Source organism: Artibeus jamaicensis, unplaced genomic scaffold, assembly GCF_021234435.1.
Source record: "Artibeus jamaicensis isolate MK-2021 breed Jamaican fruit bat unplaced genomic scaffold, CSHL_Jam_final contig_519, whole genome shotgun sequence".
Classification (NCBI taxonomy): Eukaryota; Metazoa; Chordata; class Mammalia; order Chiroptera; family Phyllostomidae; genus Artibeus; species Artibeus jamaicensis.
In genome coordinates, this window is record NW_026521871.1 from 36,735,405 (window position 1) to 36,751,799 (window position 16,395).

Below are 16,395 nucleotides of genomic sequence, written 5' to 3' on the forward strand. Positions count from 1 at the left end.
CGTTCCATAATGAATAAGACTAACACATGTAACCAATAGGATATCTCACAAAAACGATGGTGCATGACTTCCGAGGCTAGATCGTAAGGCTTCTGCCTTGCAGTCTCACACAGCTTTTGTGAAGAGGTACCCAGTACCCATGGCAAGGTACTGAGGCCTCCTGTCAAGAGCAAGCCTTAACTCACCAGCCATGCACATGAACCACCTTGCAGATGGATTCTCCAGCCCCAGTCAGGCAGGGCTTCAACAGCTTACTGATGTTATGGCCAACATCGTGACTACAACCTCGTGAGAAAACCTGAGCCAGAACCACCTAGCTAAGCTGCTCTAAATCTCCAATGTACATAAGTGTGAGATAATAAATGTTTATTGCTTTATGCTGGCAAGAAATTAATAATTAATATGGAAGTTCATTAGAATCATGAAGTAATGAGGAATAGAAAAGATAGAATTCTGGCAGAAGTGTTCAACCTTGAGCCTTCTTTAAGTTATCCAAAATCCTTCCCATTTATACATTTCAATTATTGCATTGGCCAAAAAGTTCATTTGGCTTTTTATTGCACCATGGCTCTAGTAGTGCTTAATTTCTTTACCTTCATTTGAAACAATTTTGTTTTTGTATTGTGACAGCTTTCATATTAACATGCATTTAAAAAAAACCTATCAAAATTGATAAATTTTTGTGTAGTCATTTCAATATTGAAAATGGAAGAAAGTAAGCAACTTTTTTTTGCATATTGGGCTTTATTATTTCAAGAAAGGTCAAAACACAACTGGAAAGCAAAGAAAGATTTGCACAGTGTTTGGAGAAGGTGCTGTGAATGATCAAATGTGTCAAAAGTGGTTTGCAAGGTTTTGTGCTGGAGACTTCTCACTGGATGGTGCTCCATGGTCAGGCACACCAGTTGAGGTTGATAGCGATCAAATTGAGACATTAATGGAGACCAACAACTGTTCTACCACACAGGAGATAGCTGACCTACTCAAAATATCCAAATGAATAAAGGTATTGGTGCAGATAAAAAATATGTCTTTTATTTTGCAGGAAAAAGCATACAGACTTTTTGGCCAACCCAATAATTTCCTATTGCTTTTCTTGCTCAGGTATTTGACTTGGTGTTAAGTCACTTGTTACTTAAAGAGCATGAATAGGGTTGATAATGATGACAATAGCTGCCTTTCAGTGACACCTCTAAAGAACCAGGGGCACTGTGAAAGACTTAACTATTCTCCCTGAGCCTCTGACCAGTCAGCTTTTCTCTTTTTTATGATCGAATCAAAACTGAGTAGTCAAGTACACTGACCAAGAAACAAAACTGGGTTTTAGGCACAGGCCTATTTGATACCAAAGCCCAGGTTCTTTCCACTATGACCTTAGAGTTCCTATTTTCATATATCTGAAGTAAATGTTTACCTTACTCTACATTAATAGAAAACAAATAGCTATTACAAATTAAAATTTTAATTTTAGAAAATTAATAGTTTTTCTTTATGGAGATTTTCCATCTCAACCACCTTGAGGAAATCCTTTACTTAAGCCCTTCTTCCAACATTTACCCTCCAGGCAGAATTCATTTCCCCAACACCTCGCTAACTTAGAAGTTCATTTATAAAGCTAACACAACCCTTTTGCAATGTAGCCTTTATTAATTAGAAATGACTTTCCCTCTCCAGTAGGTTATAAACTTTTGGGGGCTAGTAATTTGAGCTTAGTCTCTTTTTATGTATTCTTCTATTATAAAATAACACAGCCATACCGATTTGGAAATGAAGGAAAACATTATAATCTTAATGCAATTATTCTGCACAACTGCTCCAAAAATTCATTATGTAAGGTTACCAATTATAACAAATATGAGATCATAAGACAAATTAGTTTGGAGAAATCTAGGTTAAACAAAGTTAGGTAGAATTCTTTCCTGTGGTACAGAAATCTTATAATCTTCAGTATATAGGTTCTTGTGATTTTACAAATGAAGAATATAGTATGCGGGATTTTGCTAATTTATTCAACCACAGAACCTTTCTATTACAAAGTTTTTAGACTAGTGGTTCATGAAACTTTGGGAATGAGTGAAATATCCTACTACATATTTGGGCTCCTTTTGAGTTTTTCTCTCTCACAAAATCAAGCCTAAAAATCTTTGGCACTAACATTGTCGATACATCTGGATAAAGTCCTAAAATTAGTTTCTCAGATGTGTAAATATTTTTCAAAGATAGCAAGCAACTTAAATTTTACATCCATACTGTTAAATGATTTTCAAAATGATTATACAAATTTCTCCACTACAGTGAAGATGTGAAAATATCAGTTTCACGAAACTCTTGTCAGCATGGCGTATGATATTTTATCCCTAATTTTGGTAGTGAAATGAGTGGAAAATTTTAACACATAGCTATTTTTAACACATAGAATATTTTTGCTTTTTTAGGCCGTAGGACAGATATTTCTCTACATGTGTTTATTAGAATTTCTTCATTGTGAAATATACATTTTTGTGCTTCTTGCATGCATGCATGACAACTTAGAAACCTTAGTTGTTTTTTTCTCTTGCTCAATGAATATTAACTATTAGGTCATAGTTGTTGGTATTTTAAAATTTAATATAATATATAATATGTATATATATGATATTAATGTAGGAGATATATTATTCAATGTGGAAGATACCATCTTTATACACAGGCTATAAAAACTTATTACACTCGGATCTTCCGCCAAGATGGAGGCGTAGGTGGAAACACCTTGCTTCCGTGCACAACCAAATCTAAGAACAACTATTTTTAACAACGATTAACACAACCAGACCACACAGGAAATCGACAATACAGAGTCCGAAAAAAAGGACGAAATGCTTGGCTAAACGGGTAAGCCAGCAGCGAAGCCAGTTGACCAAAAAGATCCCTGACCTGGTGGCGCGCAAGCAGCCGAAGGCGAAGGCGCGGATCACGGGCTAGCTATGGGCGCACACAGGGAAGAGGCGGCGGGCTGTCTACGGTAGGTGGCACATTTGCATGCAGATAAACAAGTGAAGATGTGAGCATTGAGACCTCACGGCGCAGGGCAGCAGGCTCACACAATTCCCCTCGGATAAACAGGCCAGGGCGAGTGGTGGGAAGGGGCGGACTGGGCTAGCAGAGAGGACCGCCATTGCTCCCTCTCTGACCCCGCCCCCAGGCACAGTGTCACAAACCAGCGACCTGGGTGGCCCTGCCTTGGTAAACAACTAAGGCTTCGCTCCTCTTACTTACCAGCACAAACAGAACAAAAATGGCTCAAGAACAACTTAGAGCCCCAGAGCCGATAAATCTAAGTGATGAGGAAATAGCCAAACTTTCAGATGCACAGTTCGAAACACTGGTTATCAGGATCCTCACAGAACTGGTTGATTTTAGTCACAAATTAGAGAAACATATGAAAGCTAAACTAATTGAAATGAATGGTAATGGAAAGGATATCAATAGTAATGGAAAGGAGTCTGGGACTCAAATCAATGGAGTGGACCAGAAGAAAGCAAATAATGGCCAAACAGAAAAGAATGAAGAAACAAGAATTCAAAAAAAATGAGGAGAGGCTTAGGAACCTCCAGGACATCTTTAAACGTTCCAACATTTGAATTATAGGGGTACCAGAAGGGGAAGAGGAACAGCCACGAGTGGAAACCTTATTTGAACAAATAACAAAAGAAAACTTCCCCATTCTGGCAGAGGAAATAGACTTCCAGGAAATCCAGGAAGCTCAGAGAGTCCCAAGAAGAAACACACCAAGGCACATCATAATTACATTGGCCAAGATTAAAATGAAGGAGAGAATCCTAGAAGCAGCAAGAGATAAGAGGACAGTCACCACAAAGGAGTTCCCATCAGACTGTCAGCTGATTTCTCCAAAGAGACGTTACAGGCAAGAAAGGGCTAGAAAGAAGTATTCCAAGTCATGAAAACCAAAGACCTACAACCAAGATTTCTGTATCCAGCAAAGTTTTCATTTAGAATGGAAGGGCAGATAAAGTGCTTCTCAGATAAGACCAAATTCAAGGAGTTCATCATCACCAAGCCCTTATTATATAAAATGTTAAAGGGATTTACCTAAGAAAAAGAAGATAAAAAAGTTGAACAGTGAAAGGACAGCAAACTCACAGTTATCAACAACCACACCTAAAACAAAAGCAAATTAAGAGGACAGCTGGATCAGGAGCAAATCATAGAAATGAAGATCACGTGGAGGATTAGCAACAGGGCAGTGGGAGAAGGAGAAGGGGGGAGAAGGTACAGAAAATAAGTAGCATAGACCGTAGATACAAAATAGATAAGGGGAGGGTAAGAATAGTAGGGGAAATACAGAATCTAAAGAATTTGAGACACATGTTCATGAACTAAAGGGGGAAATGGTGGGGGAGGGGCATGCAGGGTAGAGGGGGGAAATAGAACAAATGTAATGGCATAATCAATAAAAAAGTTAAAATTTAAAAAAAAGGCAATGGGAAAAATCTTATTACATTCAACTTAATTAGATAAAACAAATTAGCTTTGAGGCCAACCTTAAGTAGGTAGGACACTGGATAAATAGAATAGCAGATTACATAAGGCTGTAAAAGAATATGCAATTTATACATAAAACAATGTATTTCAGTCTCATGTTTGCAAACAAAATAGATACATCATTGTATCTATTTTGGGGCAACCATCACCAGACAAGCTGTGCTAACTTTATTTATATATTTATTTATGTACATATTGATTGATTGATTTTAGAAAGAGAGAGGAAGAGAGAAAGACAGGAACAGAGAGAGATTGATGTGTTGCTCCACTTATTGAGGCATTCATTGGTTGATTCTCACATGTGCCCTGGACCAGGGATTGAACCTGCAGCTCTGGTATATTGGAACAATGCTCTAGTCAACTGAGCTTCCCCTTCAGCAAAAGCCAGCCTAACTTTTGACACCTGTTCAGTTATAATTACCGAAACACAACATTTTCACTTCTCTTAAATATATTTTAACAATTCATACACAAATGTTGCTTTTCCATCATATTCACAGCAGATACACTGTAGAACAGAGTTTTAGAGGTTAAAATGTAGAGCTATACACACACGCACTATATACAGTGTGGGGCAAAAGTAAGTTTCCAGCTGTTCATACGGATAATAATACAATAAGTAATAAATAACACAGGAATAAAATCTGTGTTTCATGCATAGTGGTAAGCCTACTTTTGCCCACCATCTATATGTATATATTCTGGAAACAAGTCTTGAGCTGGCAGGTGCAACTTCAAGGGTGTTTGACGTGTACGGTCATATGGGGCTTGAAGCTCAGAGGGCCCTGTTTTCAGAGTTTAATACTCTGCAGTCATGGTCTTGAAATTCTTAATAGTCCTACCTTTATTATTATTTTTTTTTATTTTGCAAGTGAACTTCAATAGGACAATACAGCATGCATTGGGAGCCTAGAGCTTTGACTTACATATGACCTGTATGTCCCCAGGGACAGGGCTGCCCACTCCCTACTCCCCTCTCCCTCATGTTCCAGGCCCTGCTGAGCATCCCCTCCCTGGATCACAGAGCAGCTGCTGTCACGCTCTGCCAACTGGAAACTAGATTGTGTCTGCAGGAGAAGGGCTGCATTCTTCTCCCTACCTCTGGTGGAGTGCTCTGTACAGGCTTCAGGGTCAGAGTTGGGTGCACACACTCTGCTGCTTCTTGGGGTAGACAAAGTTGTTGGCCATCTCCGCTCTTGGCTTCCATGGTCACAGCACATTCAGTGACTCAGCGCAGGGGTGAGTCTCACGTAGCCCTGATCCAGGCACCCAGCAGAGGCTACAATCTGTTGCGCATCATCCCTCTGTCATAGCAGAGCACGGAGGATTTTTCTCCCATGTTTACACCCATTTGCCTTGCATTGCAGCCATACCAGGCCAAGGAACATACCAGGGATTTACCTTCAATTAAACTGCTGAGCCCAGACCAGGCAGCTTTTTCCTGCTCAGCCCAACAGTGCCCTCCTCCTCCTTGTTCCACAGAGACAGGAATCTTTTCTTGGTTATGAGGACAGTTGTTTAATGGAAACATAGATTCCTTCTCAATATCTTAGAAATATTAATGGACAGACAAGACAAAATATGTGGAGACAGGCCAGCCTTGGTAAATTAGAATATCTACATAATAAGATGCCATTCTCCTGGAGGGACTTTTACGTATAGAGTGTGCGGCAAAAACCGGCACTGAAGAAAGACAACATTCTTTTAACCACAAAAAAGAGAGAAAAGTTTACTCCATTTATATCCGGAAATAAGAGATTTGGAAATGTCACTGGCCAGAAAACTGAAAAAGAAGACTTCTCTCTGCCACTCTGTTGAATTCATTATTTGTGAAATTTGCTTTATAATTTTTAGGTATAATAAATACCAAAAAAGGTATGATCTGTGAAAGAAATAATTGATAAACTGAATTTCATTAAAGTTAAAAACTCTTGTTCTACAAAAGACGATGTCAAGAGAATAAGAAGACAAACCATACTCTGGGAGACAATATTTGCAAAATATTTCTGAGAAAGGACGATTATCTAAATTATACAGAAAGTTATTTTCTGAATAATAAGCTTTATTACTTATTCTGACAGGTATCATTAACCCTAACCCTGGTGTTTACATGAAAATGCTCCAATTATTCCTTAAACAAAAAAGTAATAAAAAAGCATTATGTATGTACACACACAAAGAACTCTTAAACTCAAAAATAAAAACAAAATATGATTGAAAACTGGGCAGAGTCCTCAACACACACCTCACAAAGAAGATGACAAATAAGCATTGAAAAGAAGCTCCACATCGGAACTCATCAAGAAAATGCAAATTAAAACAACAAGATACTACTATGCACCTGTTAGAATGGCCAGAATCCAGAACGATGATATCACCAAATGCCAGCGAGCAGATGGAGCAACAGGAATTTTCATCCAATGCTGTTGGGAATACAGAAGGGTCCAGCCACTTTGGGAGATGGTCTGACAGTTCCTTACAAAACTGAACATACTCACATCATACGGTCCAGCAATCAAGTTCCTTGGTATCTACTCAAAGGAGTTGAAAACTTGTTCACATGAAAACCTGCACACAGATGTAGCTATATTCATAACTGCCAAAATTGGAAGCAACCAAGATATCCTTTCAAAGGTGAGGGGATAAATAAACAGTGGTGCATCCAGGTAAGAGAATAGTAACCAGGGCTAAAAGGAAATAAGCAATCAAGTCATGAGACACATGGAGGAAACTTCAATGCCTACCACTAAGTGAAAGAAGCCAGTCTGAGAAGGCTGCATGCTGTACCATTCTAACTATATGACATTCTGGGGAAAGGCAAAATTATGACAACAGGAAAAAGATCAGTGGTTGTCAGAGTTGGAGGGTGAATGGAGGGTTGACTAGGCCAAGAGGGCTGAAAATACTCTGTATAATAAAATAATGGTTGATATACATCATTATGTATTTGTTAAAACCCACAGAACATACAACACAAAAAGTGAACCCTAAGGTAAACTATGGACTTTGGATGGTAATGATATGTCAAGGTATGTTCACCAATTGTAGTAAACATACCACCCTGGTGGAGGATGTGGAGAGTGAGGGATGCCATGCATGTGCCAGGGCAGTGAGTACATGGGAAATCGTTGTACTCTCCTCTCAAGTTGGCTATGAACCTGAAGCTGCTCTAAAAGTAGTTGTTTCTTTCTATTAAACTGCTAACAAGATTGAATGAAAAAGTGTATGAGACAGATGCAAGTTTTATATTTCAGGGCACTGAGTTACAGTTTTCTGTCTTCTGAACAAAAGTGTCTGCATTTTCACATTGCACTGGTCCCACACAGCACGTCCTCAAAACTGTTGTATGTGTGCTTTGCAAATACTTTCTCCTGTTCCGTAGGATGTCTTTTTATTCTTGTAACAGAGTCTTTTGCAGAGCAAAGATCTTGAATTTTGATTAAGTGGAATCTTTCCATTTTTTCTTTACTGAATTGTGCTGCTGGTGGCAGGTGTGAGAGCGTGTATCCTCCTCCAGATCATGGAAATCTTCTATTTTCTATTAAAAGTTTTATAATTTTACCTTTTAATATAAGAGATTTAGGATCCAAACATTTTGAGCAATTTGTGTTTTGTGCTATATTATTTCTACTCCATACTTTCTCTCCTCTCCTGGAACTATACTTGTACCAAGGTTAGAACTTTTTGCAATGAACCATACATCTCCATCAATTTTTTTTCTGTATTTTCGAAATTTTGTTTCCTATGTGTGCTTCATTCAAGATGATTCTACTGAGTTATATGACAATTCTAAATATTCTTTTCTGCTTTGACTAATTGGCTAGTCAAATCATCTATTGAGCTCTTCATTAAGATTATTTATTTCAGTCCTGGCTGGGCAGCTCAGTTGGTTAGAGTGTCACCCAGTATAGCAAAAATGCAGCTGATACTGGTTGGGGCATATAAGAGAAACAGCTAATATGTCCCCTAGAGCAAGGGACATAAAGCAAAGAAGCAACCAAGATATCCTTTCAAAGGTGAGGGGATAAATAAACAGTGGTGCATCCAGGTAAGAGAATAGTAACCAGGGCTAAAAGGAAATAAGCAATCAAGTCATGAGACACATGGAGGAAACTTCAATGCCTACCACTAAGTGAAAGAAGCCAGTCTGAGAAGGCTGCATGCTGTACCATTCTAACTATATGACAAATGGGATCTCATCAAAATAAAAAGCTTCTGCATGGCTAAAGAAAACAGTATTAACATAAAAAGAGAACCAACTGTATGAGAAAACATATTTGCCAATGATACCTCAGACAAAGGATTAATCTCTAAAATATACAAAGAACTCACATGACTCCACTCTAAGAAGACAAGCAACCCAATTAAAAAATGGGCAAAGGACTTGAACAGACAATTCTCCAAGAAGGACATACAGAGGATCCAGAGACACATGAAAAGATGCTCAATATCACTAGCCATCAGAGAAATGCAAATTAAAACCACAATGAGATAGCACTTTACACTGGTCAGAATGGCTATCATAAACAAAGCAACGAACAACAAATGTTGGAGAGGTTGTGGGGAAAAAGGGACCCTAGTTCACTGTTGGTGAGATTGCAGACTGGTACAACCATTATGGAAAACAATATGGAATTTTCTAAGAAAACTAAAAATGAATATGCCTTTTAACCCAGCAATTCCGCTGTTTAGGAGTATATCCTAAGAACACTGAAACACCTATCCAAAAGAATCTATGCACCCCAATGTTCATAGCAGCACAATTTACAATAGCCAAGAGTTGGAAGCAACCTGGGTACCCATCAGTGAATGAATGAATCCAAAAACTATGGTACATTTACACAATGGAATTCTATGCAGCTGAAAGAAAGCAGGAGCTACTACCCCTTGCAACAGCATAGACGAAACTGGAAAGCATTATGCTGAGTGAAATAAGCCAGGGGTTGAAAGACAAATACCATATGATCTCACTTTAACAGGAAGCTAAACAACAAAACAAACAAGCAAGCAAAATATAACCAAAGACACTGAAATACAAAACAGGCTGACAGGGACCAGAGGGGAGAGGGGAGGGAATTTCAGGGGAAAAGGGGAAGGATTCACAGGAACTAGTATAAAGGACACATGGACAACAATTAAGGGGGGTGGAAATGGGAGGGAGGTGGGGAGCACTGGGGGGGGGGGTGGACTGTGATGAGAGTAAAAGACAGAAAACTGTACTTGAAGAATAAGTAAATTAAAAAACATATAAATAATTTAAAAATAAAATAAAGAAAAAATAATAAATCCAAAATACTCTTTAAGAAAAAAAGAAGAGAAGCAGCCAATAAATGCATAAATAAATGAAACGGATCAATGCTTTCTCTCTTGCGCACGCTCTTTCCCTCCCTTTCTGTCTCTAAAATCAATTTTAAAAAAGATTATGCATTGTAGTTCTAAAATTTGAGTTCTGTTTATTTTTATAGATTGCAGTTCTCTGGAGCTATTCTACATCATATCATTTACTTGGGCCAAGATTGTAATCCTAATTATATTTTATATCCCCAATACCTGAATAATATGACTACCACTCTACTCTTTCTCTTGGTATTTGGCCATTTTTCCTGATATAATTGAAAAATTGCACTGGATGGTGGGAAATATGCATAAAAGTTTGCAGGGGCTCCAGAAATATTTGTACCCCCTCCAGAGAGACACACTTCTCTTCTGGCATTCAACTGGAACTGAGGCAGAACCTCTTCATTCAGTGAAAGAATAAAATGGATGTTTAGAACATGGGTATTTGACCTTTATTTCTAGGGTATAAATATTCCAGCATCTCAGATGAAAGTCATGGTCTGGAGAAAAACCTTGGCTTTTGCTCTAGACCATGAATCCAGTGTTTCTCTCTCCATTCTGTGAGTATGTCAGACACTATCCTTAGAATTCCAGCCTCTCTGCACCTGTTTTTTTGTTCAGTCTCTGGAAGTCATGAGCCTATAGAATTTAGGGTTAGATCAATGCTTTTATGAACAAAAGCTGCTTGAAATCTCTCTTTCTCTTCTGTATTTTTTTCTCTGGAATCTGGCCTCCAATATTCCTGCCTTCCTTTATTATGCCCAGTTTCAAATAGCCTTTTCTTATTTTATGTTTCATCATTGTGCTTGAAGAGAGGACTGATTTGATACTAGCCATTCTTTAGTAGTGAGAAATGGATATCCTTTACTCTGTATTGTATATAATTTTGTGTTGCTTTTCAACAAGCACGAATTTCTGAATTATTTGGATGCAATTTGTAAAGGAAAGTATTGTTTATTTTTAATTAATTTTGAGAGAGAGAGAGAAACACTGACTTGGTGTTTCACTTATGTATGGATTCATTGCTTGATTCTTGTATGTGACCTGACCAGGGATCAAACCCACAACCCTGGCATATCAGGATGATGCTCTAACCAACTGAGCTACCAAGCTAGGACTGAAAGTTAAATGTTTTAATAATCCAGATTATAAGGCTGGGGAGCAGACACAGCAAGTGTGGTCACAGTCATAAAGATATGAGAGTATTTCAACAATAATACAGAAAAGAGAAACAAAATGAACAAAGAACCCTTAACTCTTAGATTTGGCAGGTTCATCTATCAAGTTTAAAAGGTGAGATTAAGTTGAAAGACATAGAAAAGACTTACTACTTTCACATTTAGAAGAAAGAGGAAAATAATATCTTCAATTTATGGTGTTGAGACAACCACTGATATTTGCAGCAAAGACATATTAAACTTGATTTGTGAAAGGACATCCAATGAAAGCTGGCTTCAGGATAATTAATGATCTGGTACTAAGCATATTGTCAAAGAGAGTGCTAAGTCTTATACATAGAAGATAACTGATGAGTTCTTATTTGTGTAAATGAGCTTTCAGGGAGTATGTATATATGCATATATATAACAAAAGAGAGAAGTTATGTTTTGTTTCAATCAATGACTAAATTACAAGTGTTCATAAAGCAAGAAAATTTAAAAGAATTTCTCAACAAAAAACATTGCCTTGGCATGTTTCAGTTCTCCTTTTAGACTTCTTATATTGTTTTTCTTTCTTGTGTTTCATGCTCACACAAACATGAATGGTCATATATTTTTATGTCTATTATTATTAAAACATATACACGATAGACAAGTATGGCAATAAAACATGTTTAATATAAAAGTAAATAATTCACCAAACAACTGTTCCTCAGTCTTAATTTATGAGACCTTTCCCTATCATTAACTTTCTTTCAATAAGTTAGATTTCACCATTTTTAAATGGGAAATTCACCACGTTGTCTTTATGCTGCATATTATTTGAAGAAAAGACAGAGTAGCAACTTACTTGCTGCTGCAAATATTAAGTCTACCTTCTTTAACAGCTGCAGAGGTATAAATTCTGCACCATCTACTGTTCCTCAACATGTCTTATGGTTGTTGAACATTACGTGTATCACATCTCATTGACTAAGTCTCACATCCCTTGCTTGTTTCCAAATTTCTGCAAATCCCAGAACTTCTTAGTTCTGATTGAAGGGGGATGGATAGAAACCTAACAAAAAAACACAGCCCCACAATCCCATCTCCACATTAGTTTTGCAGTTTTATGGTGTAAACTGCCCACTTTCCCGCTCTTCTGTCTCTTTGTTTCTCCAAGCTATAATTAACTGCCCAATGTGGATCACATTTTATATCTCAAATCAGGAAAATGTGTGCAAGGAAATTCATAAGTTATAAATAACATCATTCAAATGTTTAATTCAATGCAAACTTCAATAGGCAGCATCATGAACAATACTGACTGTCAATACTGCTGAATGCAAGAGCTATCCCAAAAGGGAGTGTTTGTCCCTGCAAAAGAACAAGATGCTAGGCTATGGAAATATTCAAAGTTCTCAGTCGCACTTGGCAGGTTCCATACAGCCTAGGAATTAGACTCGCTGACTTCAGGTTTACCACCACTATACAAGTGTACGGTGTACAGTAAGGAAGGGAACATTTCCTATGGCACACACCCACTCCCAGGATCAGAAAGGCAACTCCCTAATCCTGTGAGGTGTGTCCCACTGTCATCGGCATTGTTCTGATGGAAAACCTGAAACCAACAATTTTTAATAAATTATCTGAAGTAAGACAGCTTTTTAAAGCCAGAGTTCTGACTTAAATGAGGCATGTCTAACTGCTAAGTCAACAAATAAAGAGAATTAATATAGAGTGAACTAAAAATATGCATACATGTGATGTATAGGCAGAATTTATAAATTTTACTTTAAATAAGAAAATGGATAAAGTATGGAGTTTATGAAAAGAGACTCAAAATATAGCCATAGCAATTAATATTTAACATTATGAATATTTATGATGTGCTAGAAACTCTTTTAAGACTTTACCTGCCCTTATGTATTTAATTGTCAAAGAAACCGTATGGACCAGGTACTAACATTTTTCTGATTTAATAGCTGGAGACTAGTGTATCTCTTGATCTCATGGGAAGTCACAGATAGATGAAGATCCTACAGCTCCCCGCTGTCAGAGAGGGCACAGAGGCTCTCAAAGCCCTGCCCTGACCATCCTACCACACAGTCCTAGGAGACTCTATGTATAATAAATATGATTAGGAAATTAAAAGAAAGAGGCAATTTACTTTTATTTAACTTAATGGTTAAAATGTCTGAGTCGACTGAGAGAAGATATTTAAAATATGCATCTTGCTTCATTCTTGTTTTAATTCCCAAAGTTTAAAGAATATCCAAACACTATTTCTCTGTACATCTAGCCAGAAAAATGTTTTTACTCACAACATAAAAGGAAAAAGTGGAGGTGGCTATCCTGATAAAATAAATGTGAAAATTATGTTAATTTGATAATTTTGACAAACTAAAGTTATGTTTGCATTTTTCCTTTGAACTTATATACAGGGAAAATCAGTGGTTAATGAGTAAAATAAAAGTAACAAAGTCAGTATATCGGCAAACTGAGATATTAAATGAGGCTGCACGAAATTTATTCAAATGTTCTACTGGTAGCTTTTGCACCAGTCTTTTCTTTTTTCTACTTGAGACCAGCAAACCAGGAACCCAGAGGACTATGAAATTATTTACTTTCCCTCTAAGTTTTATTTTACTTTTTTAAACCTATACAATAACAGCTCACTACTGATACTTTCCTGGGGTGGTGTAAAGATAAACTGAATTAAAATACAGCATATAAGAAAGCTTATGGCAGAGCCTGCCAATAAACTTCATTGAAACTGTTGTTCCTGGACTCTGATATTGACCTTGGGAAAGGTCTTTGGAAAAGCTTGGCAACACCTTTTCTGGGGAGAGTTCGGATTCGGCCATGCTTCCTTCATCTCACAAGCAAGCAATGACAGAAAAGAACGTCAAAATCTCCTGGTGGCACCCAGGATAGTGTGCCTGGGTGAAGTGACAAGCAAGGATTTAGGGCCCTCAGCTTATTGTGTATGACAGCTTTCGACCGACCAGTGTTACCAGCCATCAGATGTAAGCTGATGGCTTTCCAGAATTTATAAGCTGACAAAACTAAGGAGAAAGAGTGGAATCACAGTCCTTAAAGGCGAAAAGGCTCCTAGAGGACCAGGTGATGGCCTTGTAATGACATATCAGGGAATCTGTGTTGGCAGTTTTGGGATGATTTCTGTCGGTTTATTGTCCTACTTGCAGATTCCAAGGTGAACCTTACTTCAGGAGACTATAAATGTTATCTCAGTCTTTGATACAGCCCCCTTGAGTCCTGACAAGGGCATCACAGTAAAGAACAGTGGGCCATAAAAACACGCTGCTTCTCACATTCAATCAATGTGCTTATAATATTTACTCAAGGCACACCATAAACAAAAACACTGTAATGTATATATATATATGTAATATATACATATTACAGTGGAAGAGTTAAAAAAGGGCAGATATCACACATTCCCTTGACCAGAGCAGCTTCTTATAGACATGTCAGAAATGCTCTCATTCACGTTTGATCTTACAAATACAAAATTAAATAAACTGTTCAATTAAACTTCCAAGCGGAAGCTAATTAAAGAGACTGGTGAACACAATAGGAGCTGATTGGACTGCAGAGTATAGCAATGCTTTGAAGACACTCCTATCTAGGAAAACATTGTGCATATTTCATTAGTGATACTTTTAAATTTCTCCATTCTATATCTGTTATTTATATTGGTGTATTTTTAGAATAAAGTTGGTTTCGAGAGAAAAATATAAACATGAACTATAAGCAAACCATTTATTTTTTTTCTAGCAATTTTAAAAATATTTTTCTAAGGCCATTAAAAGTGGTCCTGATATATATAATTTTATTCCTTTTATTCCTTTATTCCATTTATTTTTGAGAACTCTAGACAAATGGAGTTACTGCTAACCCTACCACCATCCTCCTAAGTGCACTTCAGATACTTGGCTTTCATTCGCGATTTAATCTTTATAGAAGAATCATTTGTTTCATTTAACTAAGCAATAGTACAAACAACACACCTAAGAGTCAACTTAAAGATAAGTGTGGAAATTATAAGACAATTATTTGTTCAGCCTTATCACTGAGAGAGTTCAAGCACGTCTATTTCAAAGTCAGTGGTTTACCATAGTAATGGGACATAGGCAACTCTTGATCTGAATGTCTAGATATCTTGAAAACTCCTTTATTCACAATTATATTTAGTTATATTCAACTAAGATTAGCATGTTATGGATTATAATTTCCTATGTAATAAGGTGTTTTGGATGAAAGAAACCTATCGAAAGCAAAAGAGCTCATTTCACATTATTTGTATCAGCTAACCACTAGGAAAAAAATCTGTGAAAGGCAATATAAAAGGGGTCAGTGAATGGCAATTGTTTTGCTGGGCTTGATACACGTTTAAGACACCTACATTAATAATCGGTAACATGTATCTCCAAATGTAAAATACATAGCATGCTTTTACAGTGTTTAATGCCTTAAATAATGAATGTTGTGACAAGGATAATTTTTTTCTATTTGACAAAGCATGAAAAAATAATAAAATTTGCGTGGTAATCCTATACTTATATCCCTGAACTAACAGAAGCATCTGTAGGTGAAACTGGGAATTAGAAAAGTCTAATTTACACTTAACATTAATGAGCATAAAGTTGTAGTCAGTTAAAATATATTGACTGATCACTCAAAAATCTATAAAGCTGTAGGAGAAAAGAATGTGTGTCTAAAATGCCATATCAAGAGATGATTTAGGTAAAGAAAAAATGTCTTTGATCTGCAGAAGCCTATAATTCACAGGAATTAAATAGACATGGATAAATATAAAATTGATATAAGTAATGTATCTGCATTATATTTTGTTATGCAAATCTTCAGAAATTAACTCTTATTAATACACAAAAGCCTTCTAAGAGGTCATTCATTTCCCTTTCCTCCCCCATCTCACCTGACCTTTCTCTGCCCAGTTCACATTTCACGCCTGGCCCATAAGAAACAAGGACCTGTGCCTTCACACCTCTGAATCTCTGCACTTGAAAGCAAGTGAGATACCCAAAGTCAATGCACTGAATTATGAATTTACTAAATGTCAGGTTCATCATATGATTAATTCAACAAGATTTAAAAACTTGCTAGGTGTCCATAAACATAACGTATTCTATTTAAATATGTATTGGATGCACTGATTGTATTCATCTCGAAAGGATGACATTCCTCAAAACAAATTTTGATGATAGGTGAGTTTGTCAAATTCATCTTTTGATGAATTGGCTTTTATTAATAACTTTTTTATTGTTGTTCAATTGTATTTATCCCCATCTTCCCCTCATTACTCTCCTCTGCCCTACCCACCCTCCACCTC